General features: G+C 39.5%; 1 protein-coding gene and 1 pseudogene across 10 annotated transcripts in view; one reads left to right on the plus strand and one right to left on the minus strand.

The window, feature by feature from the left end:
- Cadps2 (calcium dependent secretion activator 2) overlaps nt 1-20,622 on the plus strand; it is a 558,168-nt gene that overhangs the window by 79,990 nt on the left and 457,556 nt on the right. The gene's annotated exons all lie outside the window — the stretch shown is intronic.
- On the minus strand, nt 9,623-10,607 carry LOC110296428 (cell division cycle protein 20 homolog pseudogene; annotated as a pseudogene).

The following is a 20,622-nucleotide window of genomic DNA, read 5'->3' on the forward strand; positions in this document are numbered from 1 at the left end:
GCACAGTGGGAACAATGTAATACCATCTATAGACACATCTTTCATAAAGGTCTCTCCTGGGCTGTGAATTGAGGCTTCTTCCTTGTTTCAGAATGACTTAAATCCATCAATAAATGTAGACTGCCTCTTGACTACTATAATTTTCAATAGACATTTTTTTACAACCCCATCAATTACTCACTCTTGAGAAACCCCCTGTGTCTTGGGGTATGAGCAGGAAGGCAAAGTATTGTAGTAAATTGAAGATCATGCTTGCAGATGCCTATGGAGACCTGAGGTATTAGAATCCCTGGAGCAGGAGTTATAGGAGGTTGCAAGCCATTCTATCTGGATGTTGGGAACCAAACTAGGGTCTTCTGTGGAAGGTGTAGGTGTGTGTGTGTATGTGTGTATGTGTGTGTATACATATATATTATATATGCATATATATTTATTTATATATATACACACATACACATACATCCACATATATAAATATATATGCCCATATATATATATATATGCTCTTAACTGCCGAGCTATCTCTCCAGCTCCTCAGTGCAAAAATAAAATTAATAAAATTAATTTAGCTTTTCAACACATTTGTGTTTATAGTGGAGCTTAAAAACAGATATTAGAGGCTGGTGAGATGGCTCAGTGGGTAAGAGCACTCGACTGCTCTTCCGAAGGTCCAGAGTTCAAATCCCAGCAACCACATGGTGGCTCACAACCATCCGTAACGAGATCTGGCGCCCTCTTCTGGAGTGTCTGAAGACAGCGACAGTGTACTTACATATAATAAATAAATAAATCTTAAAAAAAAAAAAAACAGATATTAGAAACACACACACACACACACACACACACACACTCATACACAATCACCGCAGTAGTGATGTGGTGAAGCTTCTCTACCCCTTAACTCAATTATCGTGTAAAGGACAGAGCACTGAAAGTAGTTCTTGCAATCTCATCTTAGACCTAAATTCATAACATTAGTATAATCATTGCTGTCTCAAAATTAGATAACCAAAAGATACAACTATCCACAAAGTGTATATCCATAAGTGAGTGCTATACTCTGTTAAATCCATAAATATCAGAAGAAAATTTTTATGAATTCTTAGAAGCTGTTTCTTAAAGTTGACAGACACTCCTTAGCAGAAGACTGAATATCGTACCTTAACACCCTATACCTTTGTGTTATAAAATCTGTTTATTAACATACTTTTCTAGTTGTAAATCATTTTGATTTTGTTTTAGGCAATATAGGTTAGTTTTGCTCTCACTGTCTTGACAGATTAATCCCCTGATTTTCCTTTGAAATGCTGCTAATGTGCTGATGTTCATTATTAGTTGTCCTAGCATTTTCTGTGACCTCCCTCTAATCTCCTTACATCTATAATTCCCCAATTACTTAGGAAAAAAAACTGTATTAGGTATTGAAAACATGTAGACTCTAAAACAGTGAGAGTTCATATGATGTCCTATTCTAGGAGGAAAATTTGAAGACCCAGAAATTTTACTCTGATAACCATGCTATGAAGGTATGTTGATGAATAACTTGTGCTGTAGAATTTCAGGGAGGAAAAATGTTGTGGCTGTTTTTTAAACATCATCTGATTCTTGCTGAAAGAATAGTGTTGGACCCTGTGATTAGATTATTTAAAGATGCAGATTCTAGAAGGAGTCTAGCCTTTGAAACACTGGAAATGCCTATGAGATACATCTGAGTATTTTGGGTCTCGCTGACTCCTGGAAACCCTGGAATGATCTAAATGGATGGACTGGATGGGTTAGGATGACGACTCCTGATAATGAAACAGTATCCCCTGCTGTCACTGCACAGACCAGAAAATATGTCCAGTGATCATTATGAGCAACTCAAAGCTATGAATCATCTTGTGGTGCCAACCAAACTCCATGGTCAAGGAACTTCAAGGCAAGAAATAAAGTCCTCAAACAGAGATCCTGTTGAAAGAAAAATAAACTAAATTACTTATTGAAAAGCCCAATAATAACAGACCCTTTATACCAGGGACTTCAGTCTCCTTAGCACGCTGGTTCTCAAGATGCTCATCTTTCAGTTCCGTGGGATACTGGTACCGAAGCTGGGTGGCTCTTTGAGAAGTCCTTGCTGAGTTAGTTCTACATATTAAAATAGTTTTAAAATGAAACCAAATTAAATTTTGGATCATGAAAAGGCCAATTGAAGAATCCATAAGATTTGAGCCAAGGTGACAATCTACCTAGTAAGACCAGGAAACAAAGAAAGGATACCTAAAGGAAGAGAAGGGCAAGGTTAGAGAGGACAAAGAACACTTGGGGAAAAGATGGAGATGTCACCTAGAGAATTCAGCTCTAGTACCTAAGAGTACTAAGCATGATTCCTAATAATTAATATCATCCATGTATAAAATGGAAGTCTTGGTTACTTCTTGATTTTGTCTTGGAAGATCAAGCACAAAAATAAAATCACAGAGTAAACTGTGGACCGAAGATTAAAAGAAAGTGGACCCTTGGAGAACTTTTCTCTGAGACATGAAATGGAAATAATTGGAGTAGGGAGAAGGAAGACAAATACAAAGGAGATAATTATGTAACACACGAAAGTGTTCCTGACCTGAGCTAGACAAAGACCTGGGCTTGCAAATTGGAAGTCTAAGCAATGTCTAAGATCACTGAACTTGAAAAGATCCATGTCTAGACATCCTGTACAATTTCCAAGCTCTCTAATGACTTAGCAGATTTCAGGTGAAAAACTACAAATTATTTTAAGAGACAGTTGACTGTGGTAACCAGCTTTTCTTTGGCTTTTCCCTTTGCAAGTCGGGAAAAGAGATGGTGTACAGAAGAGAGCAAGGAATGAGGAGTGTGTAATGCAGGAGGGATTGAAGCTCTGTAGTGTATCAGATGGGCAGACCTAGCAAAACTCCAAGATAACTAGAACAGACTCTTATGACTAGGAAGAGATTAGCAGATAATACCAGTAAATTCTAATAGTTTGGTGCATATATATTTAGAAATTAAATGGAAGTAGATAGCTTTCCATGACTTTTGTGACTTTAGTATAAAATTTAAAAGTAGGCTATACCATAGAGCCTTAAAGTCTAAGAAACTAGGAGAAAACGAAAGAGTGGATTGAAAATTTAAAAGTAAACAAGAAATAACCATCAGTTAGAGGTTACTAGAGGAAATCAACGGTGAATAGAGCAAAATTTTAGGAAAAAAAAAACAGTGGAAAGTAAAATCTTGTTTTCAAAGAGTCATCTATCTTGGATTGGAGATGAGATGAATGGTTAACACTAACTGAAGAGAATACTGAAGCGAAATTTCCAAGTGAATGAGGGAAAAGTAGCTTGATCAATGTCTTCAAATAATGGAACAAAGACAAGTAGTTTTTTCCTTTTAAATGACTAATAGAAGGGGCTAGAAAAATGGCTCAGTGGCTAAGAGCACTTTCTGCTTTCTCAGAGGAACAGAGGCTGGTTTCTAGCACCCACATTAGTGAGTCCACAACTGGCTGTAACTGCAATTCCACTGAATCTGCAGCTTTCTCCTGGCCTCTGAGGTAACTATTCACATAAAATATCCATACCCACAGACACAGAAACAAAACATGAGTAAAGAAATGACTAATAGATACAACGTCAACCACAATAATCACGTTTTAAAGCAGAACAGAGTGAATTACAAAATTAAGAGGCATATACTAGACTGTTAGGAAAATAAGCTTAGTTGTCTCTCTATTGACTCATTGTTTACCATAGTATGTTGAAATAGAGAGGAACACCGAGTTAATAGAAGGAAATGCAAAGTGAGTGAGTCATGGGAACCATCTGAGTACAATACAGAAAATAACAACATTGACTGAAGGTAAAGGGCAAGTTTGTTTTGAAGATGAGTTAGTTAATATATGGATTACCAGGCTATGTTGCCAGAGTTCTTGATTATCCTCCCGAACTTGATGGTAAGACCCAGCTGCCGAAGACCACTGTTTGAGTCACAGACCATGAAGACATCAAGCTGGTACTGACCTGGAAGTCTCGTCTCTCCTGGCTAGCTTTTCCGTATATGCTACTGGAAGAGAAAAGGAATCATGCCTCTTACCCAGATGTAAATGCTGTGAGCTACAGCAGTGACTGGTCTAGAAAGACATGCCTATTGGTGCAATCCTGGCATGGATGTCATGCAAGTAACCAACCATTTCATTTTCCATTGAATTTAAGTTGGTCTTCACAAGGTGAAAGACACACCTGCAGTGTTTTTGAGTCAAAAGCCTATGGTTAGACAGGTCCCAGGTCTTACCTAAGAGACTCTTTTGTTGTTGTTGTTGTTAAGTAGGCATATTAAATTTATTAAACTGACTCCTACAATGTATTACTGGAGTCATAAATTAACACATCTCTCAACCATCATCAGAGAAGCTTCTAGGACCTAAAAGTGGCCAAAGTGCAGAAAATATTAGAGTATAGGATTTGCATCTCTAAAAGGAAGATTTATACCCCAACCCCCTCCTAAGTCAGGACAATTTGCAGAAAGTTCAAGAGCCAGAATTGGCAGCTGACCATAAATAAATTGTGTCTTCTGTATCCAGCTAGGCTGATGTACATGTGAACTCAAAGCTGCTGTGACAAGACCTTGCACAAGATCTGTGCAAGCCCAAGCCTGACAGAATCCCACGGTGGAGAGAGGAATTGGAAACATAGTCTTTCCCCAGCCACAGGATGATTGACAGTTGTTAGTTGCTGGGAAAGGGAGAGTCTTTTTTTCCTAAAAGTATGACTCTAGGAGGTTGACGGGGCTTCAGTAGAAGGTCACATATCTAAGAATTAAAACAAAAAAAAAAGCCTAAGTTGGGTTAATAGGGAAAAGGTTGTATAGAAAGGGATGGTGAGGATATGACCGAAGACAATGTGTGAAATTCTGAAAGGAAAAGAAGAGCAAAACTAACGAACATACCAAATACAATATGGCCTACTTTTCCAAGTTCGAGTCCCAAGTCCATGTTAGGTGGCTCACAACCGCCTTCAATTCCAGCTCCAGGGGAGCTCATGTAGCTTCCAAAGGCAGCCACACACAGGGCATGTAATCACAAAAATTCACCCATAAATACAAAATGTTAAATGATTTACCTTACTTATCAGATTATAATTACACCATTTTCCCCCTGCCTTTCTCACTCTAAACCTTCTGATATAGCCCTCTTCGTCAAATGCTTGGCCTCTTTTTAATGAATTATTCTTGCATGCATATACATATATATCCCTAAATATAACTTGCTTTGTCTGTATAATGTTACACATATGTATGTTTTCAAGGCTGACCATTTTATATGGGATGATCAATTGGTGTGCTTTTCCCTGGGGAAGAATATTTTCCCCACCGGCAGCATTCCTTAGTCACCTGTGGGTGGTTCTTAGTATAGGGCTGAGGCATGATGGGCTTTCTTCTGTTCACGTTGACAGGTCTGTTGTTGTCCTTGTTCAGCTTGTATTTAGGCAGGCATGTTGGTGAGATTTTATGGGTGTAGCTCCTGACATTCCTAGGAGAGACAGTCTCATAGCACACTCTTCAATCCTCTGACTTTCTTTCTGCCCTCTCTCCAGAAATGTTCCCAGAGCCTTAGGTGCTAGAGTTGTTTTGTAGATCTATCTATTGAGACTGGGCTCCACAACTCTCCATTTTGATTGATTGTAGTTTTCTTTAATGGTATCTATTGTGAAGAGAAGTTTCTCTGATGATGGTTGAAGAATATTCTTATATTTGGGTAGAAGGACAAATGTTTAGACTGTTGTGAGGGGCTACTTTGGCTCAGTAAAGTTGGAGCTGCCCTTCAATATTTGTGACTTTACTGGCTTTGGGCAGTTGGCTAGATTTCTAGTACCAGTAACGATTTTCTTGTTGTCAATAGTCTTAAATCCTATTGGAGAGCTGTTGGTTACTGCCAAATATGCATGGTACTATTACACTCTTTGGACTATGATGGCATGCTGGCTATTGTTGTGACATACCAGATATTCATTATGTTTGGGTAGGGCTGTTGGTGCTTCCCTCTTTTGGAAACTTTCTTGCCACTTTCTGATCCCTAAAAGCTCATCCTCGAGAAGGAGACATTCAAGACAGTTCAAGATCAAGCCTCTGGGCTCTGTGTCAGAAGTGCATGATGTCTTCAACAATAAGAACATCTCCTCCCACTACCTCTGGGGAAATGAATAGCAATAACAGTAGTCTGGAATGTTTTGGGAGCCTCATGCACAACCCTGAGCAACAACTCAAAATCAAGTTTCTTATGTATGGTGCTGGGGTTATTTGTTGGATCTTGGATCTTGGAGAAAGAAAGAAATAAAAAAAAGTTTTACATGTGTAAAAATTATATCCTAGGCACTAGAAAAAGTGATACATAAGCTTTTAAAAAGGAAAATCCAAAGTGTAGATTTGTCTCCTAACGAGGATGGTGTGTTACTTTCTATGAGACAGTTTGAGCAGATCCATTTTTTTGTTGTTGTTGTTTTGTTTTTCCTTTGGGAATCTTGCTGTTTTCTGAACTCTGTAGTGTACTGCTTCCTGTGGGAAAACTTCCACCACTATTGAGAAATGCAAGGACAAATGAGTTAGTGTGTGTTCAGAGCCAGTGCTATCACGTTTGGTAAATGCTTTGGAAATTCACTCCAGGACAAAAGATGCAGTACCATTACAATGAGGACAGTTAACATGACACTTTTATAATGTAGTAGAGGCCAAACATATAATATCTGAAAACTTTTCAGTCATGACTGAGAGGTTTTTTAATACCTCTTATAGGAATTAATAGATCAATCAGGTCAGGGAAGGTTAGTTATTTTGAGATCTGGCTGTTACCTCCCTCCCCCTCCCCAAACCTGGGATTAGTACAAGTTGGATAACTATGATTCAATATATACACAGATGGATGTCTTTAATTAAAAGGAAATATAAATACTGTGTAAACTAAAAGGAGTAATGCAAACTACAGTGTATGAGACACATAGACAGTATATAAAGTAGGACTCAATGGAGGCTTCAGTAAACACATGTAGAGAAGATTGCCTTCATTTCCTTCCCTATAGCCACTTAAAGTAAAAATTGGAAATGAACAATCTGAAAGAAATTAAACACTTTTCTAAGTAATTTTGCGATCACATGTGACTTTTGATTTGTTTTTAAAGTGTATTCTTGAAGGTGCTCCCTGTCAAAAGCTGATGGGAGGTAGACAATTTGAAACTGGTAAAGGGTCTGAAACACTGTGCTCTGATCAAAAGGACCACAAAACAAATGAGCAAAGCTTTCAGGGCAGAAGCTTGAGAGGCATAGCCAACTTTCCTTGGAGTGATTTTGGTTCTTGCTGCTAAATATAAGCTGTGCTCACACATCATCCCATTTTTAGAAAAGAAGAAATATAACTCTTTACACTTCAAAATTTTTTTTGTTGGAGATGACTTTTTTGGCAGTTAGTATGTTTCCAGACTATATACGAATTTTGTTTTTGTTTTTAACAAAGACTTGAATCCATTTCAGCAAATTACTTGTTTGAACTTAAAAATCAGCTTTGAATAATTTGAACCTATGTGCTTGAAATTGAAAAGTCATTTTCGATTTTTAAAATTTAAAATGCTCACAAAACTTTCAATATCTGTGGACTACACTGATTTTTTCCTGCTATTTCATCTTTTGAAGCCTTTCAATAAAATCTTTTTACATATTAAAGTGCCTTCAGATATTTATCGATAATCATTGACCTAGAGTACTAATGGAAGAAAGGCTTCTATCTACAGTAAGGAGATGCAGAAGGAAGAACGGGATGAGAATGAATGACCGAGTGCTCAGCTGTAAATGGGATATCTCTATTGGGACGGTTGTATAAGCACCAGCAATGACAACACTCAGGGAATATCCTGGAAGAGAAGACCTAACAAATATAAGTGCTGGAGGGTGGGAAGGAGGGCTTTGAATTGCTGTTTTCTGCACATGGCATGGCTATCACACTCCTGAATTCCCAGCACCTGTGAGTTCCTGCACAAGACATAGGCACCCAAACCCCAGCAAAGATGGGGTAGATGATCTCCAAGACGATCTCTAAGCCTCACCCATATCTAATGAGCTATTGGCAGTGGATAGTTGCTGGAGAAGGAAGAATTGTTCTTTTTTGAAGATATGGCCACTGGTAGGCTCCCCTGTTTTAGTTCATGGCTCACAACCATGTGCGTATATGGGTAACAAACTGGACATGGTGGGATTCAAAAAAAGAAAGAGATGTGAAGTTGATGGTAGAGAGTAGATGGGAGAAGATGTTGGGAGTTGATGGTCAGGATTAGGGTTAGTATGCTCAGGTTTAATTATATACATATATGACGTTTTAAACAATAAAGGGAAATTAAAAAAAATGAAAAAGCAAAAAGTCTTTGACCTATAATATACCAGGTCTGCACAAGATGAAAACTAAGCAGGTGTAAATCTATGGTCCGTCCGCATAGCATCGAGACAAATGCAGAAGGAGGATCAGAGTGCTCAGCAGGAGGTGTATCTGTCGCTGCTCCGGTAGAACGTGGAAGGAGGCATAAGGGAAGCCTTGAGAATAATGTGAGCTGAGAAGGGGAAGCAGGGTTTGCGGCAAACAGAACAAAGTATTTTATATGCTAATTCTGTGTTGATAATGAGGTAATTTCTGAAAAACTAATGCTTGCTCATTTGACAACATGGAAGATGTGTGCAAATGTAGACATTTTCTATAACTTCTGACCTGGGGGCTGGCCCTTCTCAGATTCCAGTTTTTCTTTCATAGTTTAAATGTTCATTCTCAAAGATATCTGTGCTTATCTTACACATTGGGCTGAATATGATTCAAATATTTTCATTTTTATTATCACCAATGTAGTGCAGAACATTCAGTTCTGTAATTAAGACACTAAGTAAGCGAACATTGATTTTTGTGAATCATTTATTTTATTGGGATTGATTTTTACACATTAGGAATTGCTTGTTTAACTACTGAAAATTATGTGGAGGCTTTAGGCTCACCAGCCTTTCAGTATTGCCCACCCAGTTTCTGTGCTTGAGCTTAATAATTCTAACACCTTGAATTTCAAGGAACAAATGTAACTTATTGTCTTGGGGAACTTTTTGCCTACTCCTCGAACGATCAGGCATATGAATTATTCCTGTCGTCTGTCCTTTACTTTATTAAAATTTCTTCTGTTGCAACACTTTTGGCCTACTTCATTTGGTGTTATTTTTTCTTGGATTTGTTTGTATCTTCATTTTCTTTGAGATCTCTTTGGTTTTGCACAGTTGTCTGGCATTTAAAACAGTCAGTGGACTGTCGTTTCCTCTACCTGAAACAATTCTTTACAGCCAAGAGCTTCAGATTCTCCTCTGTTCTCTTGCAGCTTGAAGAAGGTTCCTGTGGCTTGTGTAGGTGTAGGCAATGATTGCAGTTACTGGGTCTGCAGTAAGAGTACATAGAAGAATTGCCATTTAGCCTTTTATCTTGAAATGTATATTTTCCCCTCCAAGCTTTGACTCTTTCAATAAAGATTTGTTTTCTCTTTTTAAAAGGAAGATATGAACTTTATTAGAAAAAACCTAAACAAACAAACAAAATTCAAGAAGGAAAATGGGTTTGTTTTCAACGGATGCCTTGGTGGATAAGGCTACTTTAAGCTACACTGGCTTTTCCCTGTTCCTGTCAAAGGGCAGGGTCCAACTCAAAGTAGCGCCACAACTATAGCATCTCATTGGCTGCTGCTGTTGCCACTGTGGCCCCATCCAGACTCATTGTAAGACTCAGGACCTGGGCTGTGTGGCCTTTGAGCTCAGCCACCTTGGCCATGGTTGGGTACTTCAAAATAACCTGCTGGTCCTGGGCAAAGCCATGACCTGAGATAAGCTCCTTATAGTGGGGAGAGCAGCCGACGGAGCACATCTGGGAATGCTCATCCAAAGCACTCAGACAGGCATCCCAAATGAGAATGTGTCAGTCACTGGCATCTCCTCCTGTTGCCATGCAACAGCCTTGACAGCACCTTGATGTTGAGTGAATGCTTGCAGGGGATCCCAGCCACTCCAGGACCACTAGGCCACACGTTGACAGTGTTATCATTGCCACTACTTACCAAGGTGTTGTCCATCTGGGGCCCAGTGAAGCTCTCATACTTTCTGGCTATGGCTACTCAGTGTGGCCACATGGTGTTCTACTACCCAAACATCATAGTGGTGGATGTGGCCAGACTGTGAACCACTGGACAGAATATAGATGTTCCAACTGAGGGAGCTTACTAGAGCAGAGTGACTATTCATGTTTCGAAGTCATTTCTGCTGCGGCACATGCCATAACTGCACCTCAGCATTGCTGGTGCCCACAGCAAGGTAGTTGCCCTCCTTGATCCAGGCCCCCGGGGATATGTAGTCCCAGGCTGCTTCATTTGCAGCAGCTGCAGGATGTCACCGGAACCAGCATTTCATAAGTACACACTGAGCCTGAGGATCTTGTCTTCCTCCACATCAAAACTGTTCAGGTTTAGAGCCCAGGCTTTTTGATGCTCCTTTTTGGTGGGTGTACCCCTGTCTTCTGGCTGGTTTTCACTGCTCAAGAGGAAGTTGGCTACCTCCATTTGAGAAGCACTGCTTTGGGGATATACTGGTCACCTCCAGGTTTGCTAGGGGTAGTCTGAATCTTAGAACTAGATTTGCCAGGAGTTCAACCCGGGTCCGGCCAGTGCTGTGTGATCTGTTGGCATCCCTTGTGGGCAAGGGGACTGGGCCTGTGGCTTCCTTTGCTTTGTGCTGCCAGCATACAACCAACGGGGCATTGGGAATGGGGCATCCAGTTGAAGCAGTGAGTGCAAATCGCTGTCGAATGTGAACTGAGTCTGTCCGTGAGACTGCTGAACATGTTCTTTTCTGGACAAGATAATGGCATATCAAGATTTGTTTTCTTTAAATAGGATCATTGAGCCTTAAGTTTATTAATTTATGAATACATTTTTAGTGTTTTTTAACAGTTATATCTTATTGATTTGCATGTGTAAGTGTGTGTGTGTGCATGTGCATTTCGTGATGCGTGTGAGGAGGTCAGAGGACAACTTTTGGAGATCAGTTCCTTCCTTCTGATATGGAATAGGGGGATTGAAATTTGGTCACCTTCTGAGCCATCTCACTGACCCTTGCTATTTGATAATTTATGTGTCTGTCAGTCTGTCTCTCTGTCTACTCAGTGGATTTTTCTACTCTACCAAATGATTCTTTTTACTCAGTAGAGAACTCTCAACTTTTGTCCTTTATGGGAAATTTGTCTTTTCTGTCTGCATTCAGCAGATCCATGTATCAACCATGGCTGTTCAGGTAATTAATTCTGACTTGCTGGATTGATAGCAATACATAAAAGTAAAATGCCATTTTTACTTGGTCTGGCCTTTAATGGTGTGTACATTCATTTCTTTACCCATTAAAATGCCCTGTGCTGGTTCTTTTCATATTTGTCCTGTAATGATATTCTCAATATTCATTCATTTAAGAAATCTGGAATATGTATTGAATTTAAAAATACTTTTTGGCATATATTAAAACCATTTTATGGTTCCAAAAGTTTGAGAATTTGAAGCTTCTGGGCTAATGAACATGGTAAAGCCTTCTTATATCAGCTCAGAATCATTTCTCAGAAGATAAAGGATTCATGTGCTCTAGAGAGGAGCCAGAGCACCAAAATCATTTCTATTGCTAACTATATAACCTCACCAGCAGTCTTTCCACTGTTTGAAACTGTTCGTGAGGTTTGCTGAGTATCCTCCAAACAGGTCTCCCACTTGCTTCTCTTTCATCCTCCTAGGAAACTGATGTCCCCCTAGCACATAAACCTGACCATGGCAGTTTTTGAGTTTACTAGTGATACTTGCTTTCGGGGTGAAATTGAAACTTCTGCACCAGTCATTTCTGATTTCAACAGTCTTCAAGTCCCCAGTGCTGCCCTTGTTCCAACATCATTGTGTCACTTGGCGTTACAGAAACACAACTCCAGATTCTTCGAAGCTGCAGTGATCCCCTGCCTTCCTGGCTTTAACATTCCTGCAACTTGAAAAGGTAGCTCAGAGTCTACTTTATCTTGACTTTATTTTAGAGCTTTATCACTGTTCATACTGATCTTAGATGTCTTTCCTCCCAACTCCCACTACATCTTGAATATATATGTTTACTCATTGAGTTGAGTTTTAATTAGGTTCCCCTTTGCCTCTGTGGGGGGGACTTCTTTTGAGCAAAAGTTGTATATCTTATCATCTTATCCACTGAGGCAATTATTAATTGGGTAAGGGGCTCTATGTATGTACAAAGGCCAGTCTATATCGTCGAAGTTGTAAATTGATGGGAGTTCCTTCCTTGCCACAGACCCTCTGGGCCCCTTTGTCAGCGTGGAACAGGTCTCTAGTCGTGGGTGGACAAAGGGTAGGATGAATTGACAGACAGACAGACACAGGAGAGGTCGTGTGAAATCTGAATGTATTTTTTAAATTGAGTATCAGACTTTTTATGTAAAAGACAATAAAGAAGTTGGGTGACATATTTGCAAGGTACACATGAGATAACCAAAATCTTATATAAAACAAAAAAATGTAAACAGAAAAGGTCTAACAAGAACCACCTGGGATAGAATTTATTGTTAACAACTGAGATCAAAAAGGGCTCCACCTAAGATTCACTTAATCTTAGAAGCCAGGGTCAAGGGCTTTGTGCCCTTGCCATAGTTTTTATTTTAGTCTACTGTATAGTCCACCTTTCCCTTAAATAAATGTGTATGGGTGTAACTTCGCTATAGTTTTAAGTATCTATTCTGGTTTTTCTTACGGTCAGAAACTTCTTTCTTCCTTGGTGATGATAGATTCCTGTAAAGGGCAGTGACCTAACTTTTACTCAAAGAGATAGTGTAATACCAGGGGCAGTACTGAATTTTAAGCCCAAGGTCTTGCTCAAGGATGATCTAGGACTGTTAGAACACTGAGGCTTTAGCTATGTCAAAATTTAATCTTAAAAGACACTTATAATAGGATAATATTAAAAAGAGAGCACGTAGATCTATACACTAGACTAACGCGAGAATGAAAAATTAATGTATGGGTTAGAGGGAATGCCAGACTCTAAGAGGAGAGCTTTCTTGAAGCTCTTTGCCTCATGAGTGACTTTTAAGCCTCTCGGTTTAAGCTGACTTGACCAGAGTGCATGGCACTTCCTCTTCCTCCCCTTCCTCTTCTTCTTCCTTCTCTTTCTCCTCCTCCTCCTTCCCCTCTCCCTCTTCTTCCTTCTCCTCCTCTTCCTCCTTCTCTTCCTCCTTCTCCTCCTCTTCTTTCTCCTCCTTCTCCTCCACTCTTGCTACTGTCCTGCTCTCACTAAAAGATAAATGGAATTTATTTTATAACAGCATTATAAATTCTTTATTGATTTACCGTATATTCCTGGTAAAAGACTTTCAGTAGTGTTTCCTCAGAGATTAACTACATGAGGCATGTTGTATCCTCTATAAAACTTGGAAAATTCCAGTTGATTGCAGCCCTGTTCCATACCATTTATAGCCTTAGCAGTGTTTTTAAATCTCCCTGAAGTCTAATGTACAGATAAAACCTGTCTTATCATTAGTGTCAAAATTCCCAGTATTCTCTAGTCTGTTAATCTGGAAGATTCCAAGAAAGACTTACTGAACATGCACATTTTTTTCTGGCTTTAGTCTAAGAATGACTTCCTAGCCTCGAGGGTCAGCTCCTCAAGGCTTTACTACTCTACTTGTCTGTTAATTTGCTTGCATCACTTATTCTTATTCACGTGGGAACCAGTTATTGCTTCAGGTATTGAAGGACTGCCCAGTGAGGGTAACCATTCTTGTATCTTTGGTCTTAGTGTGTAGAAACTTGCTATGATTATCAGTGTCCTATAGATAGTTAATTGTAGCATTAGCTTTGCCTAATCTATACTAGATGCTGAGTTTGCGAGGTTGTCTTTCCTGTCCATTTTTGTCATGCCTTGTTAAATGGACATCAAACCAAACAAAAGTGCCTGTGTTCTGATATATATTGCTTTTACAGGAGTGGGACGAGCAGCTATCATGAGTGATATATTTTATTCTGTGCAAAATATCTTTGGATGAGTTTACATGATAGCTGGTTAAATTGGAGTATAGACCTCCTGACTAATTCTTTGGAGGTTTTTTGTTTTGTTTTGTTTTGTTCAATTTAGGTGATCCTTTTTAGCCCTGCATATTTTATAAACCTTCGTCTGCAACATGCATGTTATATTGCTTCCTCACAAGTTGTTAAATTGATTTTGTGATCTGCATGTTGTCGAGCTGAGTGGGCATGGGCATCAGTAGAAAGGGAAAGTCATGAGATAGCTCTTACCCACAGCATCTTTATTTCCATGAGCATGGAGGGAGAGTTGAATGCGGGCACACCAATTTTGAGGTTTTTCTCCCCCACCCTCCTAGTTACTAAAAATCTCCTTGACTCAGTTTCTGTCTAGATAAATCAGTGATTCTAGTTCTCATCTTCTGGGTGGTTGAGTAGTTTCTGTGTCAATCAGTTTTTCTTTGCTGTGAAAGTATACCTGAGAAAAGTACTGTAGGATTTTAGTGTTACTGTTTGAGTCAATGGTCACACGGTTGTCTTGTTCCTACCGGAGGAACATGCTCCAATGGAGATGCATGGAGTAGAGCAGAACTTCTCACCTCATGGTGACCAAGAACCCAAGAGGACAGGAAAGGGTTTGGACCAAGTCATACCTACCCTCCAGTGTTGTATACCTCAGGGGTCTGCTTCATCCAGCTAGGTCCTACCTCCTAATAACCTAGTCAACTGGGAACACATCAACAGTGCCCTCCATTAAAGAAATTAGTACCTAACATACAAGTTTTGGGGGGAGATATTTCATGTCTAAACCATTATAAGTAAATTTGTGTGTGTGTGTGTGTGTGTGTGTGTGTATGTATGAAATATTTGATACACAGTACATAATAAGTATTAGCAATAATTATAATCATGACAATTCAGATAATCTAACCCTCAGTAGCCATTTGTAATTTACTTTTTACCATAACTTTTTAAAGAAGAAAAGGCATCTCAGAGAGGGTAAATCTCTTAACCAAGATATACAGTTAATAATTAGATTAGAATCCCTGTCAGCCTCATAAGGAGCTCATGTCTTTTGTTGTTGTTGCTGCTGCTGTTGTTGTTCACCATCCACATGCGTTTGAAAAGTAGTGGAAAGTATTTAAGCCACTAGTGAATATTTTGAAATCTGCACTATGGGAACTGTTTAGTTTGGTTTTTGGTTTGTTTGTTTATGTTTGTTTGTTTTGAAAGAGAATTGAGAATACCAACTGACAGGTGGGTAAATGTCATTTCCAGGAGATTATTTTCTTTATGTAAAATGGTTTTAGAGGGAGATAGGTAACAAATAAAGGATGAAAAGTGATGGATCTTGGATGAACTAACAGAGATAGGTACAGAAATATCACCAATCCTTTGGCCTGGACTTTCAGTGTGTCCTCAAAATTATTCCATAATGAAGTGCAGTGCCAGATTGTCTTCCCAAGGTACACATAGCTCTGCCCTGTTACTAATTTAAATAAATAGTATTGTCAAAGACCTTACTATGAGAGAGATGAAATTTAGAATCTAATTTGTAGCTATTTTCTAAAGCATGCTTTTCTCTTTGGCAGAGCAGTAAGAATGTCCAGTAAGCTAAGCTGAACTGTCCTGAGGGTCATGCTAATAAAACAGGAGGGAGTCACATCAGAGTGTATCGCTCATTCAGCTCTCAGAAACTCTTTAGGTGCGCCCCCATGTTGAGCATACACCACTGTCGCCCGACAGTGCTGTGGGAGTGGCAGCCTTGCTGTGACCTACAAATATTTAGCTATCATGATGGCTTTTGACAGTGGTACTTAGCAGCTTTTACTGCTTTTGAGGTTATCAACATTTCCCAATATGCAGGATGCGCTCTGAAGCTCTGATGTCATTCGTCATCTGGGCTTTCTTTATAGAACAAAACACATCGTCATTTGTGCACTCTTGTGACATTATATATCTGAGCTCTTTGGGCTTTTCAGAACTGAAATGTAATCCAGAAGAAGAAAAATATTTGCCTTATAAGCTCAAACATATGGATTCCCAAGGAACTGTTATCATATAATTATCTACAATATGATTTGCTTCAAATATAAGAAGAAAAAATTTAAAACAGCATATGTTTTATATCTCTCCAAAAAAGCCTGAAGACATTGCTTTCACTTTAGGCATCTTGTCTTCAATATCATGTCAAATCAGAATCTACTATGCCCAATAGCACTTTAAAATCACTACTAGTGTTTGGTTGAGTGGTTAAGGCTTCCTCGTTTCTAAAACCTTGTCAGATTCCTATTGACCTTAACAGTAAACAATCATTGATTTGATTTTTTAAAAAAACATCCTAGATGTGCTGGGAAGTCTTAATTGCTGTTTGCCTAACAGGATGATCTTAGATTTCTGCGCCTTTGCTGTGTATTTCTGATATAGATACCACTGAATGTTTCAGTTATTTTCACTCTTCTCCTGGTATTCTTCGGAAGTGCCTGGGAAGTAGAGGTTATGACCCTGGATTTGGACTTGATGATGTCAGCTATTTTTTTCTGTTAGGTGTTTGTCTGGCTGAGCCAAGTCATTCATTAGAGAAACTTGAAGGCATCAGATTTCAATTCTCTTCTCACTGGGGAGAGACTTGGCTTTAGTGGCCATGTTTCCCTTTGTTAATTTGTGATCCACACCTTACTGCAGACTGTAACAGAAGTTGTATATATAAGACCAAGGACTGGAAATTGATTTTCTCCATCTCTGATCCTATTTTTCTAGAATGGCATACAAAGAGGGATGTAGGCCTGTTGTGTCCCCAGTGAAGTGACAGATGAGCGGCAGCAGGTCAGATGCAGGGAGGTTTCATAATTTGGATCTTTAATTTTTTTTTTTAAGTGACAATGATTTAAGTTCCTCTGAGAGATGCCTTCTTCACCCTTGGGAATTCCAACCTAGAGAACAGACTCACAGTCTGAGACACCTCACATGAGAAATGGGCTCTGCTGTCAGTCATGTTTTATCGAAGCTTCCTGGAACTAGGAATTTACAATTTCTAAAGTTATTTACACACTATCCAGACCTAGGTCTGAGGGAATGAGAGAAAGGCCCAGTGCACAGGCCAGCTGTGCAGAATGAAGGCCTTTGTCAGTCTGACTGCAGGCTCTGCAAAGCTCCTCTCTGCTATTGACTTTTTCTTTTTAGAAATAATAAGGTGCTAATCCCTTTCCAGCTGGGAAGCTCAACTTTCCTCAAAAGCTCCACAGTTGGCACGACTATGGTCTCCAAGGAAATAAGGGGTTCGGTTCATCAGAGTATTGCAGAGCAGAAAGGTTGAGCTTGGATCTTTCATCCATCCACATGGGCACTTTCCTGAACTCCCGGCTTCTCACTTTTTTTGTTCACGAACTATGGCCAGTAATGCTGACATCATTTAAGATTTCTATGTAATTTGATAGCATTTTTCCTCTCCCCACCTTATTACCCATTCAAACTGCATGTTCTCTCTCTTCCCTCCTCAAAAATCAACCCCCCCAATCAAAACAAAACACAGAAGGCAAAAATATCAAAACAGAAAGTATGGAGATAACATGGAGTCCATTCTGCGTTGGCCAACTGCCTTGGGGCACGAGGACCTGTGTTGGAGGGTGGTTGATGCAGCTGGTGTCGTTCTGTTGGAGAACACTGATGGATGTTCCCTTCCCAAGCAGCAGTCATTTGCAAATGGCTTCTACGTTAGGGGTGGGACTTTGTGTCACTTTTCCTTATCAGTTGCTTGGATTTTACCTGACTTGAACTTGGGCAGGGTTTGTGTGTGTTGTCACATTCTCTGTGAGTTCATAGGTTTATCAATACTGTTGTGTCTGGAAGACTGGGTTTCCTGGGGAATCATTCACCATCTCTGATTTTTTTTTTTAAACAATCTGTCTTCTGTTTCTTCTACCTAAATTCCTGAGCCTTAAGGGACAAGGTTTGATAAAGACATCCCATTTAGAACTGAATGCTCCAATGTTTCCTTCTGTGCACATGGTCCAGTTATGGACCTGTGTGTTAATTGCCATATACTGGAAGAAAAAGCCTCATTGATGAAGGTTGGGTGATGCATTGATCTCTGATTATAACAATAGTTCATTCACCGGGAGTCATTTTATTGCTATACTTCTTTACAGAAGAACAGTAGTAGGATATCCCTTAGAGTTCATGAGTACTATCTAATCTTAGTGCTTTGGCCAGTTTTTGATCAGATTCAATGCCGGCTCCAGGAGATAGAACCAATCACTGATACTGACTTCAGAGAATGTTGAGGTTAATATAAGCAAACAAACAAACAACAACAACAACAACCAAAAAAAAAAAAAAACAAACATTTCTTAGCTTTGTGACTAAAACATAGGAAGTATTCTGAAAGGAGGAATTCTTAATTCTCTGGTGGCCATGGCTTAAAATAACAAAGTATCTATAGACACAACTAAAATATCTGGAAGTATCTGCTACAAAACAATATGTACTTTACTGATTTAACAGTGGCTTTGTCAGGTGCTGTCCTTTTGATCCTTCCTAAAGTTTGTAATTCAGTTCTGGTCTTTGAAAAAAAAAAAAATTCTTGTCTTTTTCCTATGTACTAATTCATGTTAATCTCATATCAGTCCTATAGAATCAGTATTGCCAGGGGCTTCACACCTGGGAAGCAAAGCTGTAGAGAGTCCCAGAATTTGCATTATTTCCTCAGCAACAAGGGGAGGCAGAGCTGGAGTTGGAGGTCAGTTCTGCCGCGGGGCATGTACTGTTGCCTGCCTCCCTTAGCTTTGACAGCTCCGATGGCATCCTGAGCTAATGCACATTTCCCAGCAATTCTGTGTTCTGCAGTTTTATTAAAAGCTCTGCAAATAGCCCTTGTCTGGGCTTTGCTGTCTCTCCTGATGGCAGACAGCCTCACTAACACCTTCTCTTAGGTGTTAGCATGATGACATTTCAAAATAATGCTGGCATGAAATGGCGTGCTTTCCTGCGTGGACCCCTTCATGTGCTGTTGAAAGGGAAGCAGAGTGGTAAACCATGGCCCTGTGTTTCCTACCCTGTGGCCCAGGGACCATGGTGTTCAGAGCTCAGTCGCAGTATTGCATTGTCTGAGGAGAGTGAACTCAATGGTATATTGGGAAAGTGACTAGAGTTGTAGAAAGTATTTTTAAATTTGTATTGCATGTACTTGCTTTGTGTCGGGGAAAGCAGGACACACTGTGGAGATCAGGAGAGAATTTGCGGGCGTTAGTTCTTTCAAAGGGTTATGCTCAGATCATCAGGCTTGTGTAATCACTCAACCATCTCCCTGGCCCTAAAGGTGGAGAAGGTTTTAAAAATAAATGTAAAAAAATTACAGGTAAATGCCAGTCTATAAACAAGGCTGTGGTTGAAATAATTTTAAAAAATGACTTCCTATCTGTTGTCTCTTTGCAGACTCAATAAATAGAGAGACTTACTCTAGAAATCAAACAGACACGAGGTTTGCCTATTGGCTGCACAACCACCTAACTGCCTGTGACCTTGGGAGCGTCCTATATATGGCTGAACTTCTACTCAACCCTAAAAAGAGATGAATAAAATTACCTTCATGGTTAGTTTTGAGGGTTCGATGACTCTGCATTTCAAATGACACTCAATTACTGATAGCTGCCACTTAAACTATTTTGTTTCTAATCGAGTTCAGTGTGTATATATATATATATATATACACACACACATATATACATACATATATATATGTGTGTATATATATATATATATATATGAATATATGATATGGCATGTAACTTACCAGTCGGTAAACTTTAATGAAAGAAATATTATAAAGAGGTGATTGAAATTTAATATTGTGTTGCTGTCAGTGAAGTGGATGCTATAGGAGGAACTCCGGTACAGAAGTCAGTTTATGGTCCTTCTGTGGAGAGCCTGGGCATTTGTTATTCGTGAGTTCCTAATGGTTCTGCTGTCTCCCAGTGCCAGACATCCATGTTCTCATCAAGTATTTATTGGGGTCCCAATCATATTTGAGGTTGGGTGCTTGCCTTTGATAGAGAATGTAGAATGGTGTTTCTCAACCTTCCTAATGCTGTGACCCTTTAATACAGGTCCTCATGGTGTGGTGACCCTGGACCATAAAATTGTTTTAGTTTCTCTCTTATGACTGTAATTTTGCTATGGTTATGGATTGTAATGCAAATATTTTTGGAGATAGAGTTTTGCCAAAGGGGTTGCAACCCACAGGTTGAGGACAGCTGGCATAAAAATAAAACTGGCTGAGAATACTGACAAAGCTGTTGGGGCTTGGGCTTTGAAAAGAAAAGAGTCAACACTGTCCAAAGAAAAGAGAACAGTCTGCTCCATCACAAAGGGAGAAGTCGGAATTCCTGACTTGCCATGGTGGGTTATCAGTGTCATCGTATTGCATGAAGGACTGCAGGCACTTAAAGTGCAGGAGAGCAGGAAGCTGGGGTAGCACACCTGCCGTGCTTTTAGCAGGGGAGAGGCTAAGAAATCAGGAGTGATT

This window comes from Mus caroli, unplaced genomic scaffold (assembly GCF_978045245.1).
Source record: "Mus caroli unplaced genomic scaffold, Mus_caroli_1 scaffold_7, whole genome shotgun sequence".
NCBI classification, from domain to species: domain Eukaryota; kingdom Metazoa; phylum Chordata; class Mammalia; order Rodentia; family Muridae; genus Mus; species Mus caroli.